The sequence below is a fragment of the Diorhabda sublineata genome, chromosome 4 (genome assembly GCF_026230105.1).
Source record: "Diorhabda sublineata isolate icDioSubl1.1 chromosome 4, icDioSubl1.1, whole genome shotgun sequence".
Lineage (NCBI taxonomy): Eukaryota > Metazoa > Arthropoda > Insecta > Coleoptera > Chrysomelidae > Diorhabda > Diorhabda sublineata.
The window spans coordinates 27,581,793-27,609,270 of NC_079477.1; the positions used below are offsets into that span (position 1 = coordinate 27,581,793).

The 27,478-nt window shown below is 30.8% G+C and overlaps 1 protein-coding gene across 3 annotated transcripts in view; it reads right to left on the reverse strand.

Moving 5' to 3' along the window:
- The window catches only part of LOC130443193 (GATA zinc finger domain-containing protein 14), a 200,322-nt gene that overhangs the window by 164,444 nt on the left and 8,400 nt on the right, over positions 1 to 27,478 (reverse strand). The window contains exon 1 of one of the 3 annotated variants that reach the window (XM_056777708.1): positions 1,065 to 1,286. The exons of the other annotated variants lie outside the window; for them this stretch is intronic. The gene's annotated coding sequence lies outside the window, so the exon portion shown is untranslated. Of the gene's footprint in view, positions 1 to 1,064; positions 1,287 to 27,478 lie in introns of those variants that run through there. 3 annotated transcript variants of the gene reach the window in all.

A 27,478-nucleotide genomic window follows, 5' to 3' on the forward strand; every position in this document is an offset into this window, starting at 1 on the left:
ACAACTGGATTCCGTAATTTATTTAGAACAATAAAAATCCTCGTCTCTATTCATTTGATTTCGAACATTAATCTAAAACTTCAACAGATTAACACCAAGGAGTATACTGACCGAACACTGGTATCTATAGCCGAACTTGTACATAATTTGAGTTATAGTATAACCAGGAGGGTGAAGAGGAATGGTAAAAACTACTGTATACTATTAAGCAATGATTGAAACAAAACACCACTTCTGAACAAGAAATCATATCCTATAAAGGACAATTCCAGCAATATCCAATGATAGAGACAACAAATAACATTCTTTTTCAGTGAAAACACTTAATCAAATTTTTCTAGAAGATGTCACAAAAAACTCTAGAATATTTATCGAGATAAGAATAAGGTGTTAGCTACTACAAACAGTAACACTAAAACAGAAACCTACAAAAACTACAAGATGTAACTGTATTCACAAACGGAAAAGTATCACACAATATACCGGAATAATGCTTGTCATTAAAAAAGGTGGAAAAGCATATTGAATTATGAATTATGTAAACATATAAAAAGATCCCTGCTGGCGTAATAGCTATAGCATTAATAGTAACATCATACACATTATATATTCGAATGAGTATTGAAAAAAGAAAAAAAAATAGAAATTCATTAACTAATGAAAACGGCAAAGAAATAATGAAAATTTCATGCTACAATTCTGCAGTCTGAATTTGCCGTCTTAAATTAAACTAGAAAGAAACCTGCTGTATAAGTGATAGAGGAAAACCCTTACGATAATAAAAATATGGGAGTGTATCTTTACTATACATAATAAAAAATATTCCACCATTGAACCTAGTGACAATACTTGAAATTAACAATAAAAAATTTCGTAAACGCGTTCTCCAATGATTAACCTACTAACTGGCTGCATACTTTCTTTGATATATTTTTCGAAGTGTATCCTTTGAGCTAGTTTAATATATATTCAGAAAATTTACCCAATAAATTATATTTCTGTTGATATGTTGATTATTTCCATTAAGTTATAAACGAAATTAAAAAAAAATACTTATTTCGTACGTTTTCTCTAGTTCAAAAGAGAATTCCAAAGATATTTTCACAATCACTTGCACTTTTCAACGTCCTGCGGCGCACTTTAACATTTTTTTTGTAGCATACTTTCGAACAACCTCGGGTACGTATATCTCGGTATATCTTGATATCTCCTTCGCGAGTTGTCTAAATCTAGAAGAAGAGAAGTATACATGAAACCACTTTCCTATAATATCAACTCTCACTACCGCAAAATCACGTTCTTTTTTCCCCACTCCCCTACACACCCGTCACCGCTGCTTTTTATGAATTATCTCTTATGCGTTTATTTACGAAAGCGAGTTTTGCGCGATGTCTCTATCTAGATGATGCTTCTTTTTGCATAGGATGCAATTAGGTTATTATCAATTTTTTTCTATAGAAGAAACTGGAATGGGAAAAATATCCTGTTTGAAAAAGACAGAAACGTCTAAAGATCAATTCATTCCAATGGTTTATTCTTCATCGAATCCGGTATATGAAACTGATTTCATAATTTTACATTTTTATCTAATTTACGTGTTCGTTGGTGATAACCCTGATCCAGATTCATAATTTTGAGTGTGACGAAGATATTTGCAGCGCAAATTGTTGTTTGAATCCCAATTTTATAATTTTCGTGACAAATATGTGCGTTGTGTTGGTGTTTTGATTGTTATCTGTTCTAATGCGTAGTTATTACATAAAATTTATATTCAAATTTCAATTTGATGATATGAATTAATAATTAATCAATATTAGACATTTCCTATATGTACTGTCTCTCAGAATAGGTGAAACGACTCTTCTAAACGATAAAAATCTCATTTCAAAAACCTCTTAGGTCACATTTATTGCCAAAATGCGTTTTTTGTGCTGAAAATGGTTTCTTAGATGGAGATACGTATTTTGGGTAAAAACCACTAAGTCAATAAATTCCTTCCTATTTTAATAATACTGCGTGAAAGACGTTCATTGCATAAACAACATTAGTCGGTGACTTATGAAGTTTTTGCATGCACTACTAGATGGCAGGAGAAGTTTATGACTGAGCTGGACGTTTTTATATTTGTTTTGTTTTGTAAACCATCGCCATTAATCTCATATTCCAAGTTCAATTTTCTTTCAATAAATTATTTGTAAGAAAAGTAACTTTAGCTCGAAAAATGTCTTTCAGTGAAACTGAATCCTGTAAAGTATAAAAAATTCTAAAGTTAATAGGCATATACTAATTATCGAAGAAAACAAATAGCTCCGAGATCTATCGGTGAAAATTGCAGGCAAGTTTACCATAAACCTTAATTTAATTTAAGTTTTTTTTATCGGGGCCTACATAAACCTAACATATTGTTTATTTATTGCAGATGGATGGAGTAATATTTTGCGAATTTCGACCAAGATTATATTGACTTTGGCATTTTAAAAACTTAATGATCAGTTAACCATAAAACAGTGGCGTCCTCGGAAAGAAAATGGTACACAGAGGCAAAATGATATTCAATTCTATGTTTTAAAACAAACTGATAAAATTAAAATCTGCAAGAGAGCATTATCGAAGTTACTGAGAGAAATGCTTTATTGTCAAAAAATTATTACAATTTGTAAACCAAAATCTTGTAAAAATTAAAAAACAAACATATAAAAATAATTAACAAATTTATAGGTAATAGTGAAAAGAAATAATTAGTATTTAAGTCGTATATAAGTCCATAGTAAAAATTAAATCAGTACACAGCATGTCCGGAATTAAATATTATTTTTAGAATAGTCGTTTATGTAGTAGAAGTAGAAGGCACTTTCCAGTAAATATGCCCTCAAATTATTGCGAAATGCGGGAAAAGATTGAATGGATTTGATTTCAAGTGGCAAGTAATTGTGCATTTTTTGCATTGTAAAATATTGAGCACTCTACTAATTCTGAACGTGGAGTAGGCAGGTGATGGTCGTACTCCGCGAACCTAAGTGCATAGCCGTGCAACGATCTTTCTAAAATTGGAGAAAAGTGGTTACGAATTAGGCAAACGGCAAAAATATTCATTAGAGAATCATTGAAATCAGTTGGGATTTTCTTAGATTCACCGGACTAAATATTTTCACAAAAATGAATAAAGTGAGTGTCAATCGTAATTTACAACATAAATATTTATTGATGTGGGCTGTGCTTTGAGTTCGTTATAGGAGAAACCAACCTGATGAGAGTCAGCACTCAGTTCTGAAAAGATAACAGCATTATAAAACCGTTACCCTCATTATCTCGAGCCTAATTCAAAAGTACGGAGATAGGGAAACCGAAGCTCTCAAAAACTTCAGAAATGTTACTTTTAGAAAACAGCAGGTACACGAGAAAACAAAACGGACCCCAAAGTTTTCGAATTTAAAATTCCACGCCGCGGAAAGTTAACCAAAAAGTGAAATCGGGTTTATTCGAGTAGTTTATTCAGCTTGCGGGATTTAAATTTTTAGAGTAGATACGGTCTAAGTTGTAGCTCTCTACTGAATAATTACATAACTTAGAATAATTGAGCTGTTTTAGCCACTGAATAACTTCGGGAATTTGTTTTCTTTTGCTATTAACGTGTTTGTGGAAACTGTTCGTTTAGTTATTCATGGAAGGCTAGCATATTATGTTTATTAAACCGTAGTGGATGTACAGGGGAAAATGAACAATGAACGTGTATTTAAAAAAGTCATAGTAGTTTCATCTATCAGAAGAAGCATAGTAATATTTGAGCAGATCAAATTTATTATCAACTTATGCATTATATTCATGTAAGTCTGAGGGTATTTTCTGAATTCAAAATTACTCAATGTACAATTTACTCCAATTAAATGAGGATTCTACAATTTTCTGATCACTCTGCGTCTAATTTTCTACACGAAGCTCGTCACGGCTCAAGCTCGCTTAGAAAGATTTTATCTCGAACCCACGTTACATGTGTGATCGCTATATGGACACAAACAGGAATTATATATGCTGAATTTGCAAAGAGGCTATAGACAGAAGCGGCTCGTACTAAAAAAGCTTAGATGTTCTACGACATTTTAAAAAAAATCGCCTTGTAGAAGTTTATTTGTAATAATTCCACTGATAGATTAAACGGTTACCACAGAAGAAAGATATTAATCACCACTATACTTCATTTTACTTCACTTTTATTGTTTTTTTATATAATTGATAATTTCAACTATGTCAAAAAAGGCCTTCCAATCATGTATTCAAAGTTTTGCTTATATTTTAAAGTGAGATAGAAGCATTAGTAGACTCCACATTTTTTACGCTAGTTAAATACAAAATTGTGAAAATTTAACCACATAAATGAAATTAAAAAAAATTGATTGCGTTCATTTTATTTCACATTTCATGTATACGTTTGTCAATAAAAATGCATGACCAGTTATGCAATATTAATAAAATGAACTCATTCGAATCAATGGCATATTAAATCACTAATCTAGTTTAAATATATTTCATATGAATAAAAGGAAAATGGATTTTAATTTGGAATTTTTTTATATGTATATAAATATATATGATATAATATATTGAATATATTGAATTTTGTTTGAACTAATGCTACTGCTAAATTCAAACTTTTATTAAGGCCGCTTGACATGATGCAATACAACGTGCAATGCAATGCAAGACGCAATATTTCTTGATCCAAATCATGCGCACATCAAGTTCATTTGATTATTTCAAGCAAGATCTTAACATTATCGGTTTTGTGTCATTTTTGTTGCTTGCAAGTTGCAATCTGGTTACTTTCGGCTTAAGAGCTGACTTTCGTAAGACTTTAGATAAAATTTGAGGTTAGGAATTTGTTTATTTTTACTGTTTACAGAGACTTGCATGCAATTTCTTGCACGTTGTATGTTATTATGTCAAGCCGCCTTTATGAAATATCATGAACAGGATATGTGACAATATCAAGACAAAATGGAGAGGTTTTATTGCAACTAACATTTTAGAGACATCGAGAAACAAAAAAAATCATATGATTCAACGGAACACAATAGATTATATCCGGTTTCCGGCATAAGAGACACGATATCCTGAATTGATTAAAAAGGATATTATGAAACATATTGTACAAAGTTGATAAGTTTATGATGATTTAACACATAACAATAATTTATTCTATTTAATTAGGAAGAATATTAGGATTATTCAGGGTGATATGACAAGTCGCTTAAGGTGAACAGTTAAAAAAATCCAACTATTACCAATAAATGCCATGAGGCAGTAGTTTCCAGCTTTTTGTAACTGCGAGTCTCTTTAATAAAAATTGTTGTGCCCCCTTAATTTTTCTAACAATCTAATTTCATGAATACTCAACTAATATTATAATATATTTAATGGGCTACAAAGTACAATATACGTAAAAATAATTATTATAAGAAATAATAATTTAAATAGCAATGAAAACAAATCTTACAAAAAGATGACCTGGGATGTTCCTCGCCCCCCTGGCCCTCGGCTGAAAACTCGAAAACGAGATGTTTTCGTTCAAGCAAGAGTATCGATGGATGTTTTAGCATTTGTACCCGAAAAAATTGCGGCGAGGTGAATTGTGGATTATGTATACCTATTATGCTGATAAATTTTTTTGACACCTATTCTTTTGGGGTTGTATTCGAAAATGATACTACATGCCCCACTTGCAACAGTCTTTCCCCTAAGGTATCAGTGCAGCAGTGCACACTTACCGTTTATGAGAGTAGTATAGTTTGAGTGCCGGAAATAAAATAAAAAAACAAGTATTTCTCTACTTTTCTTGTAGTTTGATGTTTTGTTGTTAGTATAACCTCATCATCGTCAAAGTTATTTTACTTTGTCAGTGCTTTTGTCTGTATGGCTATCTTATCCTGAAGGTATGGAATGTATGGCCATACTATTTTTTTTGTTAACTATTTTGTTTTTTGTTTTCAGATGCCAAAATAAATACGAATAATAAACCGTGGTAACGACACAAGAACATCTATGCTATCAAATGCAGTAAATGCCATTAAAAACGAGAATATGTCAGTTTATAGGGTTGCAATAAATTTTAACATTCCAAGAAAAGCTTTGGAACGGCGTTCAAAGAAAATTAATCCTAGAAAGGAAGACTATGTCGTCATATACAGATTTTACTTAACCAGTAACGATCTGCGTACATTCGTACGTAAATTAGCACAGCAGTTAAATTAGAAACATAAATTCAATACCGAAAAGCAGAAATCTGGATATGATTTTGTAAGATTTTAAACTTCGTAAATCGGAGGGAATATCTATTGCTCGTATGGATAGGAATGATGTAGAATTATATTTCAACCATTTGGAAACCGTTTTGAAAGATAACGAATTGTTTACTAATCCTTATAACATCTTTAATTTGGATGAAACTGGTCTCCAACTGAATAATCGTTCTGGGGAAGCTCTAGGATAGAAAGGAAGTGAATAACACAATAACGTCGATTGGAAAGGGAGAAACTTTGATGTTGATAACCTGTTGCAGTGCCGAATGAATTTTTTCACCTCCCGCTTGCATCATGAAGGACACAAATAAAAAGGCAAATTTGAAGATGGCTAACCTCCAGGTTCTGCCCTCTCTATGTCAATTGGTCTACATAACTGCGGATATCTTCACAGCTTGGCTTAAAGACCATTTTGTATGTCAAGTCATACTAACTATTATCTACAGTACTTAGACAGAGCTTTATCAAGTCCTTAGAATCACATTTTTATGAACAATGTTGTAATTGACTCTATAATCATCCAGGTCGAGGGATTACTCGATCAAAATTTGGCAATCTTTTGTCAGAATCTTGGGAAAAATCTACGTCTTAAAGGAATGCTTCTTGGGATTCAACTCTACTGGAATATAAGATGATTTGGACAGGATTTACAAGTTCTAGTTGCTTTAATATTTATTCTGAATATTAATTAATATAAAGTTGTTTAAATAAATGGGCTTTTAACCTCTATCCCTTTTATCAAATTTGATACATAAATTCAAAAGCAACTCCAGACTATTTTTCTAATTTCTCATATATAACATTGTTGGAAACATATCTTGGATTATTAGACTTTCCTTTGATAAAAAAAGTTATAAACTTACAAAGATAAACAGCAAATCAAAGTATTCATAGTATGAACATGAATTTTTCAAATCAACTATGAAATTTCAAAGCTAGGCCTCGCCTCCCAGAATGGTTCGAACACCTTCTAGTAACCATAAGTCAATGGCCTTAATGCCTTTATTTAAGGTACCTAATTTGGTCTCTTTAAGCTGAAGGCTTACAGAGAAATTTTTTTTTTCGAAATTTGGGCTCTACTTTAATACCCTACACATCATCAGAAATGCAGCTTTGAATAGACGTAAATGGATCCAATCGTCATATTTTGGGCTCCTTCTCTTTGTGTCTATTCTTATGCGGGAGCCCCTGTATTATCAATTATAAATATTCGAAAATTCTTGTCAAATAAGAACAATAAAAAATAGTCTTACAAAATGGTTCAATTATATAGGTACCAGAAAGTTCTCAATGATAAAAAAGACAGAACTGATTCGAAATCAAACTTTTGGTTATATTTTATAATAGATAATATGATAATATGAAACCACGAGTAATTTAATTGATGGATGATAGTTTTCGAAGTAAAAATCAACGAGAAATTACATTCTGTGGTTAATACAGATTTTTATTTTGATATTCATGATGTAGATCATCTATTCGTTAGTATAATTAAGCAAGATGACAATGCCAAATCATATTTCGATATAAACCGAAATTTTTAAATTTCTGTGAACAGGAAACATCGAAATATTTCGTCAATTTAATTTGCTTATATTTAAGGAAGTAACTAGCACTAGGTTGTTCGAATTTTATTAGAAAACTATTACTTTCTCACATAAATATAATTAGAGAGCAACACCAGTTGGCAGGAAGGAGCAAAATGTATCGCGCGGATATTCTAATTCCGTTTCTGCAAACTTTGATTAGCAGATGACGCTGAAGGAAACATATTGTCTCGTTGTCAATACAAAATATACGTTACAGTACTTTCTTCTAATTTAATTTATATATTCATCGAATATTAATTTGTTAATTATCAAATAATGTTCAATAAATAGTTTTTGAATTGTTTCTATTTTATGAACAGACTTTACATAAACACAAAGTTGATCAAAAAGTTTGTATCCTTAAGAACCTGTATTATATAAAGATCAATTGGATCAAATCACGCAATATTCTGAATCATCTCATAATTTTTTCCATCAAATCATGTACTGTCATCAAAAGGAAGAGGTTTCTAAAATTTCAACTCAAAAGGATGATTTAAAGTCAGTAAAAATTTTATTCTGAAATTATATCTAAGAGATGAAAAATCATCTGGTGAAGGTCGAAATTCCTCTATGTCAAGAAAAGTACACAACAAATTGACATACAAGTTAGTTCTGTGAGAACAGTCCAGCCTGAAAATGACCCTTTCACATTGTTCTCTTTCTAGTATGTGACCATCGATAACGATCTGAATAGATCGGTCTTTGAGGAAGCTACTAAGCCAGTCGATAAGTGATGACAAGCCGTACGATCATAATTAATTTAGAAAAGCCTTCAAAATGTCAAGTGCGATTGCTCGGAACTCCCCATATATCTCTATCACTTCATTCCATACGTTGATGACACTGGCCAGGAGACCCCCGATTGAACTATGTTTACGAAAGCTGTGTTAATGGTCGCTGACGATATTAAAAGCTCGAAACTAAAATATATTCATGAAGAACACGAAGGACTAACTTTCACTGTTTCATATTAGGGCAGGAAGTTCTGAGCTTTCAAACTTCTGTCTTTATGGTGTATACTATTTTTTTTATAGTCGGTTGAAAGTAAACGGCAATTCAGAACTCTAATGTGCATCTTTTTGGCTTGAAATAGGAGCAAAAGGAGCATTCTAAAGGGATAAAATATAAGGTAAAAGCCATTTTAAAAGTTCATGAAACGCTATCATTCGTGCTATCTGGTTGGTTGCGGCGAAATGAAGAAGCTGATCGAGAAAATTTCTGGCTACGCGCCTTCGAACTCGACCTGCATTGAAACTTTTTTCGGGAGCTATCCAAGATAAATCGATAATTTTTCTAATAATTCCATAATATTCGACAAGAGGAGTCGATTTTAATCTAAAATTGTAAAGCTTCACATTCCGCCTCGTCAAACAAAAATCGAGGTTATTGCATCGTATACTGTAGCAAGAAAAATCTGGAAGTAAACAATTCTCACAACTCTATTCAGCGGGAAATAAGAATTTTCCATAATGTAGACCACAGAATATTACACCGCAGATACTTCAGAACATTTTTGAGTCAATAGATGGAAAAAAGTAGAACAGTAACTGAATGAATCACCCCGTCAAAATTTTTTATGGGATTATTCGAATTCCAAACTCTAAATTAATAGTATACGAAATCGTCTTCAATAAAATCGAAAATCTGGTGGATTAGTTTAATATTGTTTTTCTACATGTTTTTATGAATAAAACGGCAATTTGTTTACATTGTTTTTAGAACCAATTTCTAGGAAGGCCTTTTTGTTTATTCGTTTGCCTGTTCACTTTCTAGAATTATTCGTTAGCTTCCTTTCTAGTCTAAAAACGTGATTTAGCGGCAAGAAGTCAGTATATAATTGAATGTCACAGTAAACGAAATAGTGAATAGTAACCGGTAAATCAAAATAAGTTATATAAGTGGTGAATAGTTAATTATCATAAATAGTGCGTAGTTTTTATAAATAGTGTCGTCTAGTGTAAGTGTGTGAATAAATTGAGTGAGAGACGGTGTGTATAAATTCACCCCATCGTTAGAAATAGTTTAAATAAATAAGAAAAACTTAACAATCAACAGTAACCGTGATCTTAATGCCAAAATCATGCAGGAAATGATACAAAATGTGAAATACTTTTTTGGCGTACTGTATATTCCTATCTTATCATATTTTGAAATTGAATTGGTCGAAATTATATAACTTGATTAACCATTTACATATGTGTCGTTTTATTTCTTTTCAAAACCAAAATCAATTTATAATTTATTACGTACTTAAAAAGCAATTGTTGAAGATTTTACTGACAAAAAATGTTATCTAACACTTTATTATTTCTTGCTCAACTGCCATGACACAAATAGTTATGATTTATAGTTAAGAAATTCGTCTGGAAAAAAATGTATATTCAGGTTATTGTAGTATGTGTCCAAATGAGATCAGCACAAGACTTTAACTTCATAAAACTCGTCGATCTTAATTTAAATAAAAGAGAAATTCGTGAAATTTCTAACGAGAATGCTTGAAGCTAAATATTCACAACAACCAATTTGGTTAACTTCCTCTCAATTTCCTTCCACATATTATATTTTGAAACAAAAGAGACTTGACTGACGAAATATGCGGTTATTTTGAAATTTGGATACACAAACCTTGTCAAAAACAAATTCTACTATGAATACAAGTATTTTTGTATCAAAATGAAACGAACTGAAAAATTATACTGTTTTCATTGTTACCAGTGGAAATTTCTGTGATTTCTAAGAAAAACTGGAGTTGTATTCTCATTATTTTGAACTACAAATAGCTTTGTAACATAACTTGAAAACAAAAAGGGAGGCAAAAGTCTTTTTGTAGCGCTTTGTAGTCGATAGTTTTCGTAACACTCTAATGGATTCCGTTGTTAAAAGTTATGTTAATTTGAATCGCAAATTTATTCTAGGCATAGTACGGTCTGTTAGAATATAGAATTTAATTTGATGATAAATAGATAGCTACGGAGTATGATTAGAGCATCAGAACTTTATTATAAATTATAAAGAATAAACAGAGTTTCCGGTGAAAATTTACATCTTTATAAATATGAAAAGAAAACGTATTTATCCTATAATGTTTCTGAAATAAACGAGTCAATAAAATCTAGAAAATGATCATTAAATGCGCTTTTTATTCGGACAGCAAAAACCGCACCCAACACGCGGATAGCTTCGTATATTTAAGTAATTTTATTTATAGCAAATACGTTCTTTTGGTATACTAATATCTTCTATTTCTTTAATCTTAATCCGGTGTTAGTCCAGTACCATTTGGTGAACTTTTCGATTATAAGTCTGGTTATCGCAGTTTTAGGTCATCCCGAAAGCTCGTGGTCAGACAGGCTGATAAGCAGCCACGTTTGAATCCAACTTACCAAAATTATATGATCGTGAATAATGGTAAAGAGTCTATTTACGAAGTTAATAACTTACATGGGCGACTTGACTGCTTGATACTCAATTTTTTCAATTTCCAAAATCTGTACTACGATTCACTCATAACATAATCAAACAAACAATTAATTCTGTGCCTTGTCAAAGAACCTCTTTTCTATCATCCATCTTCAGTCATAACTTTAATGTGATCGTTGCACCCTGAACGATCTTATAGTCTAACAAACAAAATATGAAATTAGTCTGCTCCTTTATAGGTCTTCAAAAATAATCAAAAGTTCAAAAACTTACAAAGACAAGATCACAACAATTCCTGTATGCTATGAACTACAAGATATGATTGCAATATTTTTGATTTATTGATTTTTCATTTTTCTAGGAAAAAACTTATGATCTAATTTAGAAAAAAAGGTCTATTTTTCTTTTCCATTGTTGGGAAAAAGATAAGGTTTATATTTATATTCGCAGAAGCAATGCGACGAAGATTCAACTTCAAATTAATACAAGCAATAAATTTATAAAAATATATAGAATTGAAATTCTAGATGTAGTTGAATAAATATATAATTAACTACATGAATAAATTAATTAAAAAACTGTGCGCATCTCAATAATTTCCGGTTTATTCATAGAGTATGTCTTCATAGTTTAGATTACCATAGATGTTGATAACAAAATGATTTCCAGCTCACTGAATATTTATCTCTCACGTCCATTCAAATTATTTCTTAAAGAAAATTATCAACAATATGTATTTTCTTCTCATGCTGAATAGAAGTTTTCAATCCTATTATCTGCAAATCATCTCAAACAAATTTCGTTCTGAAAAATATTAGCCGATATGAAAATCTCAAAGGTAGTAGGAAAAACCGATGAAATCAAGAGTTGTTATGGTCCGTCCCTGAAAAAACACGTAACTGAGGGGAGAATATTAGATATGTTGCTGAAATATAAGCATCCATAATGGAGAGCTATTGCTTCCGAGTATGTCTGTGGAATAAAAATGAAAGTTTCAGAATGGCAAACGTTCAACATTCTCCTATATTCCGATCAAATTAAACGTGCCAGATGTTCATCCAATACTTTTACATAAATTTGTTATGAAGGAAGGGTTTTGTGGATGTGATTTTTCTTTTTTTACTGAAATTATTCATTCTCTGTGAATACAGGGTGGTCATGAAGTAATATAATTTCTCACAAAATGAGTTAAGAATGATTTTTTTTTTCCAAATGAGCAAGTTCAGATTGTTAAATTAAGTGGATGTGGTTCATCTGATAAAAATAGAAATTTGCCTACTATAGTGCAGTATCAACGGGCTTGGACTCAAAAGACTGAGGAACTATAGGTTCTTGACGTTATAGAGGAACCATAGAAACAACATCTCCAACATATCCTAGACAACTGTTCAGCATCACCTCGGCAATCTCAAATAAGTAATGGTAGAATGATTGGGATATAGTCGATCAACATCCGCTCGGTGTATTCTCCCGTACTCTTCTCCAGTGGGAAGTTGAATGGGCAAGGATTAAGAGACAAAGTGGAAAAATAAGTGATCTACAATTTACATCATACTGTGAACGTTATAGTACAATATGCTATTGAAGTTGGTAGCAGATCACATTATTTTACAATGAAGAAACCACGTGCAGGAAGTACTTGTATATAAGACCCTATCTCTCATCTGAACCACAGTATCTACAGTGTGTACAGCCTCAATGAATAACATTATAGCAATTTACCATGGTCAGTAAGATCAAGCGATCCAATTGCACATGTTTGGAATTATTGAATTTGTAGTATCCGCCACAAACTTTGACAGAAATTACTTATGAATTTGATATAGCTTGGAATCATATAACTCAAACTTTTTCGGTGATGATTATTTATTAATTAAGAAACAGTTACTATGTCTTCAAAATGGAAGAACACGTATGGGGGTTTACTTTTTATGTCATTCAGTATATAAATTGCTGTTTTAGTTGACTGTCTAGTAATAAACCTTGATACTATTCGAAATATCGTTCATTATGTGAATTAATGTTACTTTCATAGCTGTTACTCCATACTAAGTATGCAATTTTGATGAGAAAAAATCAATGCAGTTGCTACAGTTAATATCATAGAATTACAAATTCTTCATACACTCAAAAGAAAAAATTATAATATCAAGGTTAACCGCATTTTTTCTTGATATTTTAGATCAGAAATTATTGTAACAGGTGATACAGCGGTTCTGACAACATTCTTCAGAGGTGCGTTTTAGATTTGTCTTATGAATTATTCGACCAAACAAACATTATATAAGTTGAATACTTTGAAAGAGTTCAGTGTAAATGCAAATTTTCGAAATTGATAAATGGCTGAACGGATATTATTTAGGAGATTTAAAAAATTTTGAAAGTCTCTGACTGTGAAATAAATAAGAAAAGAATGAAGAGACAGTAGAAAAACTCATTTACATTTCGCGTTGACAAATGCCTTAATTACTCAAATTGAGAACTTCATTATTATTACAACTATTTTTCTTGAAACTTTAGAGGACATTATTTTTTTCTTTCTCATTTTCATTGCACAATCCCCAATCTATTTAAGTTCTTCCATGAATTCTTGGTCTTTTTTTCTGTTTCTTAAAACCAATTGCCTCAGCTACATTTGATATTTCCATTGGGATCAGTTATTTTATATATGTGTACTCCAACAACGGCATTTAAATTGTTCAATATGTTCACTTTGGATAAATGTTGGTTGAACTTAAAAATTTTTTATTCGTATACAAGGTATTTTGAAAAATTATTGACACACTTGATGGAGTTATTCATTTTACTATTCAGCTTAGATGAAGTGCTAAATAAAAATTATGGTTGTTAACGATAATTACATGATAATAATACTTAAGTGGATAGAATTATTAAAGTATTCAAGTTATTTGCTCTTCCAAATATATGTAAATATATACCATTTTCCATAAATCTCAATTTGTAAAACGTATGATCTCGAGATAATTGTTCATTTTTTTTGTATCCATTTTTTCATCTTATATATTTACATTTCTTCATCTTTCGATGTTTCTACCATCTTTTTATATATCTATAATCATTTTATCTTTCCATATTTCCAGCTTTCGATCTATCTATCATCTTTCCAGCATTTCTTCACCATTCTCCACAATTCTTCTATCATCTACCCACATCGCTCCAGCATCTCTCCATCTTATTTCAATCATTTTTTATCGCACTTTCCTCATATTTCCATAATATTTCCGTCATCTTTCAACTCTCTTCTCCTAATCGTTACATTATTTTTCCATTTTCATTTTTATTTTTTCATTCTTATCATTCTCTATGTTTTACCAAACTTCTCCAGTCCTCTATTTGTTTCTTTGCAACATTTTGGAGCTCATTTTTCTTCCATTTCGCTTTTGAATTAGATTAATTATTTCCATTTTATATCTTCCTATTTTTGCATTTTTCTATCTTTCAATCTATTGATTATCCTTTCCTCAACTTCCATTGTCGTTCCATTACCTTTCCATCATCTTATGTTTTTATCATCTTTTCCTCATCTTTTTCCCATCTTTTCCTCATCTTTTCCTCATCTTTTCCTCATCTTTTCCTCATCTTTTCCTCATCTTTTCCTCATCTTTTCCTCATCTTTTCCTCATCTTTTCCCCATCTTTTACTCATCTTTTCCTCATCTTTTCCTCATCTTTTCCTCATCTTTTCCTCATCTTTTCCTCATCTTTTCCTCATATTTTCTTCATCTTTTCATCCGTTTTGTCCCATATTTTTATCTTCCCAGTTTTCTATCTTCCATCATCGTTTTATTACCGTTCCATCATTTGTTTGTCATCTTTCCATCATTGTTCTATCATTGTTCTCCATCTTTCTGTCATCTTTACAAATTCTTATTTTCATCTCTATTTCCACTTTTGTTATCTTTTATTAGACTTACCCAGCGCTTTATATGTTTTAGATATCATGGTTTATTGTGTTTTTTCTTATCATATCCCTCAAAGTTGAGCTTAACAACATGGTGGATAGCAGCTCTCTTCATCGTAACTTTCTTATACTCTGCATGAATAATTTCTTGGATATTTTCAAAACTTATTAATTGAACTCTATTTTTGTTATAGATTAACATTAAGCAATATTGATCTTTCCAAATAGTCGACACATTGCTAATTTTATAAGAATGTCCTCGTACATAGAATAAAAAAATTTATCCAGCTAGAACCGATTAACTCGAGCTTTGGAATTTTTACCGTATTTAGACGGATGTTTCGCAATTTCAAGGCATCTATTCAATACTTCTTCTTCGTTTCCATCGTTACACACTTGACCTTGAATTAATTAGTTCTGCAGCACGCCTGACACGATTGAGTGACCATAATAAAAAGCGTTGGGAACAATGAAAAAAATGAACTAGCTCCAGTCATACGCGGGAAGGGAGTTTCACATTATACGTGGTTTGTATTAAAAATTATCGTAGAATTTACATAACATAATGATAAGCACAATAAGCATTTCTATCTTAACCTCATTTTAGTATCTATTATATCTTTTTTTCATTTTTCTTTTCATCTGTATCGTTTTGATATTTTCATTCAATCACAGAAACAATCATTTAATTCGATTTGCAAATCTGTCTTTCAAATGACATTCATGAGCTTTTCTATTTCAAATTTATTCTAGTATAGGAGCTACCTTATCATTTTTTTTTTATTATCTAATACCTTTTTTCTCTCTTGTCATATTCTCAACTTTTGTTTTCGTCTGTTTCCGTGTTGTTTGAATACTTTTTCAACAACTATTTTTCATTTTGATTTACGAATTTGTCTTCAAAGTGACATTCATGAACGTTTCTGTCTCATCCTCATTCTAGTATCGGCGATATTTCATAACTTAATAATCTTTTAATTAGTTCCTATTTTTTCATTCTTATTCTAAAAATATACAATCAAGTGTTCAATTACCTTATTGTTAAGAAAATACATTCTCAATATCATTTATTTTGTTTCGCGAATATGTCCTTCAAGTGACATTTATTTTTCACAAAAAGGAATCTTAACCAGTTTAACGACGTAATATCTTGAATCAATTAAAATCTAAAATATTATAAATTATTTATTTGAATATTATATTGCAGTTGTTTGTTGTATAAAATCCTTGCTGGAGTATTTCTAGGCGTGTTTACAGGTATGCAATAATTATTGTATAATATAATACAATTATTTTGTTACAACATAAGTGCCGTTATATCGTTTCCAATAGTACAGTGGCTTGGAGTTCATTACAAATTAATATTACATTGTAATATATCTAAATTGTCATTATTTTCCTTATAAAGTTAGTGCTGTCATCATCATTTCTACCCAAATTATATCAAGTCGTCTAACAGAATACAAAAAACAGTAATTAGTGATATTATTTTCCGTGTATATCATGTTCAAATCTATTTAACCCACTGTTGGTAGTAGTTTGTGAACTAACTTTTCATTGGGAACTTTCTCTTTGACCCAGAATAATGTTGTTTTGTATCCCTTTTGAACCCGACATCAATTAGTGTAACTATCCTGCAGCAAACTTCGTTTATTTCAATCTATTGACCAAGAATGATTGGTTGACTACAACGAACGGTATTTTTGTGAATGAGTTTCAAATTATTTCAATTCAAATATATGTATTTCCATTTCAAACTTGACGAAAGTAAAATAGTAAATTCAATATAGTGATAACCTACAACGGATAAGAGAATTAAAAACAATATAATAACTGGAGGAAATGATCATAGAAGGAAACTGGAAAAACGCATTCAAAGATAGAAGACTATAGATACACTAGATCCTCCACCAGATCCAATCTGAATGATAATAAATATAATCTATGAAAAATATATATATATATATATATATATATATATATATATATATATATATATATATATTTCTTTAAGTCTTAAAGACTTAAAGTAAAGTGGAAACGTCAAAATTTATCTTTATCTTAAAAATTATCAAAAAAAAATCTTTTGGCTAACGTCTAATAATTAAAAACTTTGATAAATATCAAATAAAAGATCGAAATTTTAGCATTTTAAAAAACTCTTGGACAGTTTTATTTTGAGTCCGCAACCCGCAACACCATTCGAAATTACATACTAGGAAAGACAATAATTTCAACAATGATATTTTGTTTTATAAATGAAGATTTCTTACCAAACAACGCTTGTAAGCAACTAACATACCAAGATGATTCATTTGACATTAAGCTATACATTTTTGAATCGATTTTTTCATAACAACTATTCATCTGAATTCATAAATATATAAGAACTCTTCAAAAATAAGTATTTTTCGTAATTTTAGAGAGTTTTGTTACATAAATGAATATTCACTGGACTAAAATTCTGCAAACATTTATAATGAAAGCAAACTTCGCTTTGAGCTTGATTTCATTTTCCTTATAGTAAACATATATATCATTATGTAAAACGAGATTCTTATGCATAAGCAGCTCGACTATTAGAGTTGTCTAGTACGTTTAACGTCCTTTGATCTAAGTGAAAGACTGCAAAATGATGTAATGAGTAAAAATGTGATATCTCACGTGAAACTGGAATTTTTATTACCTTGCATCTCGTTCAATACCAAAATCGATGCTTCTCGGGAAATACATATATGAGAAGTTTATAAATATGATTGATGGAATATTCTTTACACGAAACCAAAACATTGCATACACATTTATTCGTATGGGCTCAGTTTACTAAAAATTCTAATCCCATATTTTGACTTTAATCCAGCTGGAATTTTATAGTATTTGAAAATATGTTGTGTATTTATTGAATTGATTATATGGAGAAAACGTGGTAAAATCAGTATTTACTCGTTTGTATTTGTAAATACAAGACGTTTTCAGGAAAACGATTTCATTAACAATGGGCTTTAAAAATAAGCAATTCTGTCTATGACGTGCTATTTATTTTTGTAATAATAGAAATTCAATTTAATCAAGTCTGCTGGAAACTGTTGGTGAGGGTTAACAATTTATTGAATAATAGTATAGTTATATACTATACAGAAGATTAGACAACAAAATAACAGAAAGAACAATAAAATATCCATGAAAATAAGACTAGAAATTTATAAAAGAAAAGTTAACATATTAACATTTTAACATATGGCTTCGAAACATGGACAACAACCTAAAGACAGAAAATTGCGTACAAAACCTTATTATTATGATTATTATCGCCTCAATGGACACCTGCTAGACTTAACAGAAAATACGGCGTACTATTACACAGAGGTTCAAACCTCTCTGGAAGTGTGAGATACTACGAAACTCCAGAGCAAATTACCTGGGAGCGTATGAAATGGAGGACGTAGATCTCTAGAAGCCACAGCCATCCCACATTCTGAAGTGGGTGGGAAAAGGATGATTTAAGAAAGGATTTCAAAGAGAAAACTAGAAGTCGAAACAATAACCAAGGAAGACATGGACGAGCGAAATCAAAAAAGCGATTAAGAACAAGAACAAAAAGAAACTACACAAACAAAGAAGCGAAAGAAATGGAAACAAATGGGAAGAATTCTTAAAGAGAATCTAGAAAAAAGGGACTCAACCACAAGTCTTATTCTCGAAGGAACAGATAGACATAAGAATTAATTAAAGTAAATATTAAAGTAAATAGTGTGAATTTTCTTCAGTCGTCATATTGTAAAAAGTTCTTCCTGTTGTGGTATTGTATTTTATATGCTACAATTATTTTGGCTAATCACTTTCACATATTTTTATATTGTCGTTGATGTAACCTTGATTTCTACCTTCCTAGTTTTGTGCAACTGTCACCACCCCCGTTCACACAAATTATTTCTGTTAATCGACGATATAAAAAACTCGTGTGACGTACCTTTCAGATTAGAAATTTGTCTTTAGCAGTCAACTTTACAACTTTTTATATGCAGCAATTACCATTATGGTAATTTAAAAGCGAAGAGTTTGGTGATTAGACAACTCGTGACGGAAGGTTATGCAACTCAACCTAACCCAGCCTAACGGTGGTAGCAATGTTAGGAGTACAATCTTAACCAATTGCAAGTGTATATTATTATGTTTTATATAAAATTTCACCAATTACGGCATCCACAAATTTCAAAAATTCCTCTCTTTATTCTGTATTGTTTAGTACCTACTTACCGTCACGACTTGTATTATATACTCGGACTACCTTTTCGTTTATCTGAAATATTTCCGCCTTGAGCTGGCACATCTTTATTTCAACGAATTAAAAATCGCCACGAGTTGTAGCGCTTCCAGCAAGTCTTATCAAGAAATGGATTTCAATGATTAAGTAAAAAAATAATACGTTTTTGACTAGATGAATTGGTATCATAGAAAGAAAAATGGAGTAGGAGAATAAAAATCATTTTTTAAGTATGTGATACTTCCCATATACAAATAATACTCAAATCATCAGTAAAAATTAGAAAACTTGTATATGCTAGCATATACAAGCTGAGAAACTAGATAAAATAACAGACGATACCATAGATGCGAACAAAAATAATTGCGAAAAATTGAGCACATAGTGAGAATGAAGGAGGACAAAGCAGTTAGGGTGATGTGGGAAACTGGAACAAACAAAAATAAGAGAAGAAGCAGATCCAGAAGAAATTGCAGAACATAAATAGCAAACCACCTGAACAAAAGAAGGATAAATAGGGATAGAACCAAATGGTGAATAATATTACCTCTACATCTATGGTAAGAGAGGTTGCGGATAAGTCATTGTAAAAAGATATATTTTAATCACAATAATTACATTTAAAAAATCATCATTTTGAAAAAATTGTTAATTCAACAAAAAGCTGAAGAGAGCTGGGAGATTCTTTTTAATAGTAAAATGGTTGAGACATACATGTTGATACAAATATAAAATTATTTTGTTTTGTACCAATTTTATACATAAATTTAGGTTTCTATTTCATTTGTTTGTATTTTTTCTCATTGGTATTGGATAGGGAGCGTACATAATATATTTTTAAATAATTTCGATCACAATTTATAGTCTATCGATCGACTATGGCACCAAATTAAAAGATTTTCACGATATATAGTCTTCAGGAAACGATACTTGGGAACAAAAAATAATCATCAGTCAACTGATTTAGTTTGTAATGTCAAATATTTTATATTTTTGAACAGTTCATATGAATTTTATCTACCATTTTTTTCATCTACCTTCAAACATTGACTCTAGACATTCTATAATAGAGTATGTATGCTACAGGATTTCATGGAGGTTATTTCTTGTTCCAAAACTAAACACCGACTAATTAAGGCAAAAACTAATCTTTATAGGTTATGGGGGTTAATTATAAAGACCACAGTTTTCCATGACAGTAAAACGTTATATCAACAGACTTTATTGAGGTTCGTAGGCCAGTACAAGAGATGGAAAGGTTTTCTAATTTAGAACAATGTAGCACACTATAGTTCCCCTATATGATAATTGTTTCACAGAACAAGTCTTTATACTGAATACACTGTTTACACCACCACTACACCAACACTCACAATTACACTGTCTGACGCGCGTTTCGAAAACCAAGTTATCGTCTTCAGAGACCGAAGATAAAAAGTTTACCTTACCCTATATATAAATTTTAAAATTTTCGGCGTTATACAATTTAATCATAGCAAATATGAAAAATCACATTAAAAAAATCTCTTTAATTTATAAAATGATTCACCAATACATTTTCATAATTTCATTGTGAATTTCGTATATCTTCAATCTACAATTTTCCATAATTCAATAAATATTTTCATATGAAACAGGTTTAGAAACCAATCAATGTAAATACACGTTATATTTTTAATAATTGATGTCAGGTGGCCGAAAACAAATAAATTGGAAAGACAAATTGTTGAAATAAATTCGCTCTCGAGGTAATTGGTATCATACATCAAATAAGCGGGTTGAGTTTTGGTCCGTGAGACAGTTAACAGAAACAGTTTTAGCGTTATTCGACTTGATTAGAATAAACAATTCAACACGCTAACAAAAAAAACATTTTAGTTTTTTAAGTTTTTCGTTTGTTCAATTTTCTTATAGATAAAACTGCCAATCAAATCGAACCTAAAATTAAGAACAGTTATTTTGAAAAAAATATTAATGTCGATGTATCTTTTTGTTTGAAACTTTTAATCTAAGTTTTTGTATCACATGAAATAAATTGGAGATGCTCAGCTAATCGTAAGAATTTCGAAATGAAAAAGAAAAGTTGGAGGATTCCGTTATATGTCATACTGTTGATAGTGGCAAAGATAGTAGAATTAATTTATGAAATTATCATTTTGTTATTGGTTATTAAGAGTTGTGCAAAATTTCAAATTAATTTGATGTTTCAAAGTGCTCGAAAATCAAATTTATTCAAACAATAACTTTTTTAATTTCATATAGACGATGAGTATCATTTTTGTAATAATTGAATTACTATTGTTTTTAACTGCAAGCAGTAATTATCCAATTTGTTCTATTGTGTTTTAAACAATGTTTATAGTAGTTTTTCTTATCATTTGATGTAATCTCTGAATTTGTTCAAACTCTACACGTTGTCACATTATTTTCAACCAATATTTCGCAAATATTTTCTTAACAAAACCTGTGGGTGGTTAAGATTTGCAATAAAAGTTTTAATAATCGTTAATTTGATTGTGTCTGTAATCTCTTCTAAACGTACAGATATTTGAAGTGTTGTAATTAGGAAACTAGTGATTCGAAAGTTATTTGAATTATTTGAAATTTATATTTCTGTTTATAATATTTACATGAAGATGAAAACTTTGGAAACTACTCAGAAAAATAAAAAAATTTGGGAATGTATTAGAAGCAAACAAAAAATATTTTAGTTATTGTAAGAGCACGTTTCTCCTTACTGAAGTGAAATATAGGCAATCAATCCTTTTTGCAGAAATTTGCAGAAAATATATATTTTAACTATAATATCCCATACCAATTAAAATGTAAAATATTAAATACTTAAACCTAATTTTGATAAATTACATCACTTGAACTTATTAGCAATTATGCTGGCAGATCATACAAAAATGATTCAACCTTGGGTCAACCTATGTAAAACGTCTATAAAATAGGTGGTTTGTATTTACTATAGCGAAAATCCCTAAATCAAATGAAAATATTGTAAGTGATAACCTGAAGAAATTTCCACCAAAACCTCGACAGATACTGTTACATCCCTTGTCCGCATTGTTTACATAAGGGAGGTAGTGTTGTAATACCTATTTACGTAATGTTTATTCAAGTCGACTAAACGGTATATTTAGAGAGGGATGCTTGAGAAAACAAGAGGGTTATTAAACAGTTTGTTCGTAGTCTACAGCGAATTCTGGAATTCATCCAATTTAAATATGGGAATATACATTTTCGAGAAAGCTTTAACCCATAACGTAAAATAACCATATTTGTACCCAACGCTTCCGCTTCAAAAGTTCACTCTTAATGCATAGTTACAGGGAAAAATAATTTGATAAGCTCAGAATACTGAGTTGGCACTTATAGACACAAAGTTATGTTATTTAATTCAATTACAGGGTTCGGTTTTATCAGTTCGTTGGAAGTCAGTGATGAAATATTCACAATAAATTGGTTGATTAGAATTTCTTTAGCAGCTGTACCTCTCTCTGATTGTTAAGGATGTCATAGACCAAAATCAGCAAAGCTTAATATGTTTAAAAACCATTGTTTAGTCTGCAATAATGTACCATGTCAGAAGTTCATCTGGCTGTTCTTCAATAAAAGCTGGGCTTCAATTAGAGTGATTTAAATTCTGTTTAAACGTTTTAGTAGAACTACAACATCATGTAGATCCCTCAACTCATTCGAATATGCTGAAATCTGTGAAGGTTTAAGATTTTGTTCTTCACTTGAACAACCTTGAAATCATAGTCCTCTAATTTCGTGGTATCCTAAAATATACAGAGTGGCCAATGTATTATAAAAGTTTTTCAAGGCGTCTCTCTGTCGTGATAAAATCAAAAATTACTAACCAGACGGTTCTCAACATTGGATGGAGGCATTTAGGAAGAATGTATGATAATTTTTATTTAATAGTGATAATTAGAAACCTATAATCCGGTCAATTTAGACATTAGAAGTTATATAAATTCCCATCAAGCTGAAAATCAGTAAATTTGTTTAAAATACAATTGAAAATAAAATTTGAAGTTCCCCATGATTTCTGTGTATGGAAAGAATTTTATTCAAGGTCAAAGGTCAAGTTTTTCGTAATTTTTAGCGAAACGGTGAGTTTTATCATAGAAATATCTAAAACGAAATAGTAGATCATAAAATTATCTTCAAAAACGTATATAATATATAAAGATTCAAAAAGTTGTCGTATTTAATGGTTTCACCAATATATTTTCAGCAGCAAACTTTTTTTACAACATTGAAATGAACCGAGATTTGTGAGTATTTGTAATAAATTTCTGTTGACTGGCGGGAGCTGCCATAAGTTCATCAAATAAATTATCAATTGACGAAGATGTTGCTAAACTTCAAGGATGTTGTTCTGCAGCTTTGTTATTTCTCGTGCAATCATTGTAGCCATTGAATATGACAGTAAATCTGAAACATTATAACTTTCAAAACTTTTTGAATCATTATATCTCAGAAACGGTTGCTCGTAGGAAAAAAAGTATTGATACATTTCTTGTGAACAATTTTATGATTAACAATTTCTGTCTGAGGTATTTTCATGATTAAACTTACTGTTTTGCTAATAATCGCGAAAAGCTCATTTTTTTGACCTCGAATTAAATTTTTTCCACACACGGGAAAAACATTCAACTTTTATTTTCAATTGTATATTAAACAATTTCACTGATTTTCAGCTTAATGGGAATTTATGTAGCTTCACTCTTATTTTTTGGTCTAATTTGACCGGACTACTATTCACAATGATATAATATTAATTCTCATCAGGTTAATACATTAGTTACCTTAGCACAACCTTTTACTGTTTACTTATAATATATAATAAAATATTATAATAATCATTTCGCGTGAAAATGAATTCAAAAGCGTTTGTGTCGGGACTCCCTTGACACGATGCGATTTGGTTCTAAAGAAAATATGTTTTTTTTTTATTATATCTCCATAATAGTGTACCCTAGGTTCTATACACATTAAGCTCATATGATTTTAAGACAGAATAAACATGTAGATGTCTTAGGTCAATATACAAGTTGGGATTTAAGCCAATATCCCAGGATAATAGGCAGTTGGCTGATGGCGCGCCACGCATGCCTATTCTCTCGGATTATAAGCTAAATGCCGAACAAAAGATTATTCGTCGAAAAATGACTAAGTTTTTGTCTATTCTCCTGGGACTTTAGCTAAAATTCGGATAATAGAATATCTATTGGAAAAGGCGAAATTGTTTAATAGCCAGAAAGGTAGTGCGGGAGCTTCGCAGTTGCCTATAGCGCATGCTCGCTCTCTTCTGTCCGCGTAGCGTCTGCACGGAGCGATCGGAGGTTGAAATAAAGCAGCCTTCGTTGCCACAATGTCTGTAGTATTGTTACTGCTCTGAATCACCACTCACGAGAATATAACATATTAATTTAATTCGATAATGTTAAAGTGATTCCGATATTTTTTTTTCAAATGATATTGTCAAATAAATCGAAGTAAACTTCTCTTAACGTGAAAGTTTGAAGGAAAATTTTTGAATTCCATCCTATGAGAGCTCTTATTCACAAAAAAGCACAGTAACTACTTGTAAATTGGACGAATTTTAATTAAAAAATCCAGCTAATAATTTAATAGAACTTCAGGTGTATTCCAGGTAGAGTTTCCACGCAAAACCAACAAAAAATCCTGCATAATCTGTTGATATTCCAGAACCATATATCAGTGTATGTTTTATGTCTCGGAAAACAACAGTAAAACTCAAATATTTGCTCTCCGTTAAAATTTTCCAGTTTCAAAGCATGTTATTCCTTTTACCGTTTCATAATGCATACAGAAAGTTTGTGCAGAAATTTCCTCGTATTCCACACACAGTTGGTATTTAATAAATTTCTAGAAACTTTATTTCTCAATAACAACAAAAATGTTCAACATCTCTTATCATCATTCAAGCACTGGTAATTAAAAGTCGTAAAATTGTTGGTCTACAATATTTTAATGGAAAATTGTTTTCCCAAACATTACACAACGAAGTAATTTTAAGATTCTGCTTCAAAAGCAGGGATCTCGTTAAAGGAATCTTCTAAAAACAAAAAAATTATTGTTTCTTATAAAATAGACAATATTACTGCAGGTCTGTTGTAATTCATAGTTCAATGGCAATTCGTATGTATCTCTATACACTTTGTGATAGGAGACAAATTTAGACTGCAGTGTTGCCAGCTCTAACTTGTCCAGTTTCTTGGTAACACAAAATACATAGAGTGATTGAGTGGAATTAATTCTAAAACCATGTAAAGAACGTTTACTTGAATGGATTTTGTTATTTGATTTATAAGAGCTTTGTACTAGTTCAAGGTTTCTTCATGAAACATCAGTTCAATTTAGAGGTTGGAATAATAAAAGGAAAAAATATCGATAGAATACCATTTCAATAAATTTTAATTATCGCTTCGTCTGGAACTATACCCCACGTCACAAATAGAATTAGTAATCATGCTAGATTCATTACTGGAACGTTTCACGACACAAAAAATGTCTATCCTTGAACGTCCTTTTGTTTGAAGTCTTCATTTGCTCGTTGAAATCAAATATCCTAATTATTGCTATCAAAATGAAGTTTTAATTGAATTTTTTTAATTAAAAACTTCTCTGGGGTTCGAAGTTGATGGCTATTGTTCATGGTTATGACTGCTAATAAAAATTAAACATAATCTTTAACGGATTGGATGCTGAGTTTAGGAGTAGTATATTAATATTTTTTGAAGTTGTTTTATTAAAAATTCTTTTGTTCGCATCATACAAGCTGGAAACACGATTCATTTAATTAGTCGTTGTATCAAAAAAACAGTATTGAACTAGAAGAATTATGAAATTTTGTGTATCAGATGTTTTGAGCATTATTTATACTAACTATGCATTCACAAGCATCACTTTGAGCAAATTTATATTAATCACTTTGTTTAAATATTGAGAAAGCAGTGACATCTCCTTGGAATGGATTATACGTTTTAATAAAAAAAAAGCTTTTACATTTTATACAATTATACCAATCCTTTAGAAAGGTTCTTTCTCCATAGTCTTAATGACCTATTTTTCCTTGATTGATTCTCACAAAGGTTATGGATTACTTCTTCTAAGCAATCTTTCATATATTTGGTTAAAGCAGCAGAACTCATTGTGAATTCTCCTTTATAAATACATATAAAAACCTCCCGCACGACCTTTTCCAAATCCCAAAATCCAAAAAATTACATTACAACTCTACATCCAATTATGTCAGGAGTTCCACAGGGAAGTGCACTTGGCCCGATCATCTATCGAATGAACACAGCTGATATTCTACACACACACAACAACGTAACTACCACAACATATGAAGATGACACCCAGCTATGAAAATAAATCTGTACATGTTACCTACACTCAACGGACAGGAACTTGTCCGACTGTAATATTAATCGAGTATCTTCTGCAACAAAAAGAGAGTGAAAAATTCCTTGGAATTCATCTGAATTGACGACTAACCTGGAGCACACATATACTAACCAAGAGAAAGCAATTGGGTCTAAAACTCAGCAACATTTGGTTAATAGGTCGAAAATCCCAACTAACAATCAACAACAAGCTGCTACTATACAAAGTCACACTAAAATCCATCTGAAGTTATAGTATTCAACTATGGGGCACTGCATCCAACTCAACTATAGCAATTCTAGAAAGATTTCAATAGAAAGTACTCAGAATTATTGTAAATGCTCATTGGTATGTACTCAACAGCGTTATCGCTTGTGATATTCTTATTAAGTTAAAAAAGAAATATCTCGCTCCTTCTGGAAACTCAACACTTCCCATTTGCGCAGCCTCTAATGTGACCTCTTAGCTAGCGAAGGCTTGAAAAACATTTTTCGTGTGATCTCCCTGACACATTTTAGTGTCACAGTTATGTGTTGTGTGGTTATCCTTCAATCAAA